The sequence below is a fragment of the Lactuca saligna genome, chromosome 3 (genome assembly GCF_052625555.1).
Source record: "Lactuca saligna cultivar CGN05327 chromosome 3, ASM5262555v1, whole genome shotgun sequence".
Lineage (NCBI taxonomy): Eukaryota > Viridiplantae > Streptophyta > Magnoliopsida > Asterales > Asteraceae > Lactuca > Lactuca saligna.
The window spans coordinates 177,029,472-177,033,866 of record NC_136419.1 but is presented as its reverse complement, the minus strand read 5'-3'; the positions used below and the strand labels follow the sequence as shown (position 1 = coordinate 177,033,866).

Below are 4,395 nucleotides of genomic sequence, written 5' to 3'. Positions count from 1 at the left end.
AATATACTTGACGAAATGTCCAAGTGGGAGAATTTTGGATTTATTAGAATTATTTTTAATGATTGGGGTTGGCCCTAAGACGTGGTTATTTGCAAAGCCACTACCAATTAATGACGTCACTAAGGTTGCTTGCGTTATGATTGTAACTATGGTACCTAATCAACAAAAGTATGATGAGAATTATTGTCTATTTGAAATGAACTTAGCTCTTGTAGAAATATTTCACAAGAAATAAAGACAAGAATGTTTTGAAGTCATTAAGTCCCTAATGGGGTGTAAGATAATGGAAGGAAAGTATGTATCTACTCATGTGAAGATGATGCAAGAGACATGTGGAAAGGATCGAGAAGCTCAATGTGAATTTCGACAAGGAGTTAGCCATTAATATGGTTCTTAACTCTTTGGAAAGTAGTTATCATCAGTTTATCTTAACTTACCATTTGAACAAAACTTAAACTACATTAATGCAACTCCATAATTTGCTACAAACAACTGAAGCAAGCATGAAGAAGTCTCATGCCATTAATGCTACTGCCACTCTTGTCGTAGCCATTCTTCAAGGAAAAGGTAAGAAAAGGAAGACCATTACCCAAACCAAGTGGAAAGGGAAATCCCATACTAAAGAGTCTAGAGGTGCAAATCATTACTACGTGACATTTACTAACATTAGTACGCAAAAATGAGCATGAAACACCCATTGTGCCTATTGATAATTTATTACCTCTTCATCAATATATTAGAGTTAGTATGCCACACGATTTTTATGGATTTCATATAATTGCGGACGAGGATACATTTATTAGTGATAAAACACAAGTAATTTTGGAAGATCCGTCTAGCTACAAGGAAGCGTGGCAGCCCCTAGGGATGCTAAAGGGAAAGATGGAATGGATAGAGAGATCCAATCCATGTACGATAACCAAGTTTGGAACTTAGTTAATCATACACCTATTTGAAAGACGGTGGATTGTAAATGGATCTTCATGAAGACCGACATGGAAGGGAATATACATACGTTCAAGGCTACACTAGTTGCGAAGGGTTTTACTTAAACCCAAATGATTGAATCAGATGATACCTTCTCACTAGTAGCTAAGATCAAATTAATTAGGATGATGCTTTCCATAGCTGCCTTTCATGACTATGAGGTATGGAAAACGGATGTTAAAACTGCTTTCCTTAATAGGAAGCTTACCGAGGATGTTTATATAAATCGTATGGAAGGTTTCAAACATGTCAAATATCTTAATAAGGTATGTAAGCTTGAAAAGTTTATCTATGGACTTAAACAAGCATCTTGTAGGTGGAATCTTTGTTTCTACAAAAAGGTCAAAAAGTTTGGGTTTTCTATGAGTAAAGATAAGTCATGTGCATATATCAAAGCTAGTGGGAGGGTTTTAATGTTTCTATTTTTGTATGTTGATGACATACCTTTTACAGGAAATGGCATCCGAACTTTACAAGAAGTGATATCTTGGATTGTGAAATATTTCGCTATGAAGCATCTAGAAGAGGTGACATACATTCTTGGAATAAGGATTTATGGGGATAAAAAATAGCACTTAGCCAGAGTACATACTTGGATATAATATTGAAGTGTTTCAATATGGAGAACTCCATGAAATGGGATTTTCCCATACATCATATTGTTTTGTTGAGCAAGACTCAATGTCCCAATAGTGATAAAGAAATATATGCTATAAGTCGAGTCTCATACGCTTCAGTTATAGGATCGATCATGTATGCTATGAATTGTACTATTCATGATGTGTCTTATGATTTGATCATGATTAGTCGAAATCAGGACCATCCTAGTGAAGCTCATTCGACAGTTGTAAAGAATATTCAGAAGTATTTGTGGAGAACCAATAAAATATTTTCAGTTTTCGGTGGCAAAGATGAATTAAGATTGAGTGGTTATAGTGATGCCAAATTTCAAACGGACAGAGATAACTGATATTCTTAATCTGGCTGAGTATTCCAACTACATAGGGGAGAAGTCACTTGGAAAAGTTCTAACCGACAAACGATTGCTGATTCTACTTATGAGTCCGAGTACATCACAACAAGCGAGACAACAAAGGAAGCAACTTGGTTAAAGAACTTCATTGGTGATCTTGGAGTTGTTCCATTAATCAAAGAGCCCATAGAGATTTTCTAGGAAAATGAATGTGCGGTTTCTTTAACAAAATAACCAAAGGATCATGGGAGATCGAGGCACATTAAGACGAAATACCATTAAGTCTAATATAGAGTTGAAGATGGCAACATCTTGAGGACTCGAGTATCTTAAGAGGATAATCTTGTTGATCCGTTCACGAAGGGATTAAGTAAGATCAAGCATGTCAAGGATGCTAAGATCATTGGGTTAAGAGATGATATTAGTTTAGTTATTAGTTAATAGTTACAAACGATGTAATAAGTAAATTGGTTTTGGTTTTGGTGATTAAATACTAGAGATTTATTTATGATTTTATTAACTACCATCTTCAATTATTTATTATTCTATTTCGTTTTGCATGTTTTACTTCCCGTGCATTAAATTATTCAATATGCGACATCTGGTCATACTTTTGGAAGTAATTAGTGATTTAAGACTATCATGGAGTATTTGGGGATTGTCTATTGAGATTTGACATAGCATAGAGATTGCTGCTACTACACATATGTACTTAAATAGGGATTTTAAGTATGGGGTAAACCCGCACTTAGAGATTACTTCATCTATTCAGTTACAAGTAATTCTGATATGATAAAATCTTCTATTCTTATAAAGATACATAACTTATAGTTCACAACTCTGTTGTGCATTTGTATTACATTAACACATTCGTAACTAGATTTTATAAAATGTAGTTAGATGCATATTATGACGAATAAAGGTTATAATTATGTAGCCGAAGTTTATTCGTTCCTTTTGACTTTAAAGGAAAAATGATACCTTTGGGAACTAGGTAATTTGATGTTGGCACTATAGTGTTGGGCCCAGCCTAGACTAAATTGATGTGTTCACTTTGTAGTCTATTAAGGTTATCATAAATCGGAATTCAGGAAACATAATCTTGGATCGTGAGATTGATTTTTATCCATGTCTCGTGTCCATATGATATTTTGCTAAATGAATGAATAACTGATCACTTATCTTAGGGCCAACTCCTAATACGATTTAGAATTTGGTAGTGGCTTTAGAAAGCACACTTAATTGGTTATTCAAAGTCTATACTTGCAAATATACTTGACGAAATGTCCAAGTGGGAGAATTTTGGATTTATTAGAATTATTTTTAATGATTGGGGTTGGCCCTAAGACGTGGTTATTTGCAAATACACTTGCAAATATACTTGACGAAATATACTTGACGAAATGTCCAAATATACTTATTTTTAATGATTGGGGTTGGCCCTAAGACGTGGTTATTCAAAGCACACTTAATTGGTTAATTTTGGATTTATTAGAATTAGTTAAAGGTGCAATGGTTGAATTACAATTGTTCAATGGTTAAGCAAGGGAGACGATTCTTGAACCTCCCTAGCTTGGAAGGTTTTTGGATAGATCCAGAATGGTTTTGGAAACCTCCTATAACCGATAGGAATAACTGTTTTGAATAGACTAAATCTATTATTTAATTATTCAAATCAAGGTTTATCCTAGTAACATATATTATTTGTTTTGGGGAACGGAAAATAACATCATTTTTTTTGCAATGTTCAATTTACAATCCAAACTCACTTTACTCCTTTAAAAATGATACAGTACATGACACTTTTTGATTTCATTTAGAAGCATGACTTGTTTAATGACACAGTAAATTTAGCTAACGAGTTTAAGAATGTGATGGAGTCTTCTACATCCTCACAACAATACCACACTTGTTTATATATCATTGACGGTGTACTTAATTATATTTATTTTATCATGTAAGTAGTGATAAATGATAATATCTATATTTTTAATTTTTTTTGCTACAACATTTTTTAGTGTTCTTACAATTAAAGTCACATGTTTTCTGAGAGCCATTGCATTGATTTACGTCCAAACAACAACACCATACGTCTTTTTTACCGGGTGGGGTTTTACACCAGTGTGGGCAATCAGGAGCCGGTGCTGCCATGTTGATGTCATTAATATAAATCTTGGCACCTATAAATCCATAAAAGAGATAATATATACAAGTTATAATGTTCATTCGAAAAGAATGAAACACGAAAAAAAAAAAATAACAGTTGACGGAAACTTACTATAACTTACTATCATGACAAGCAAACAATATGATAAAGCTTAAAAAGAAAACAATCACATTAGACATGAAAATTTTGACCATTATGCCAAGTGCTATTTAGGCTTATTCTAATAATAATACAATGATAGTTAAGCTATATCCCATATTTATATGCA

General features: G+C 33.3%; 1 long non-coding RNA gene across 1 annotated transcript; it reads right to left on the bottom strand.

The window, feature by feature from the left end:
• Nucleotides 1-3,745: 3,745 nt before the first annotated feature.
• Nucleotides 3,746-4,395, bottom strand: LOC145034055 (uncharacterized). The gene is made up of 2 exons (XR_013677856.1): nucleotides 4,239-4,395; nucleotides 3,746-4,140 (listed from the first exon to the last, which is right to left on the bottom strand). It is a non-coding gene; the product is annotated as an uncharacterized LOC145034055 (long non-coding RNA).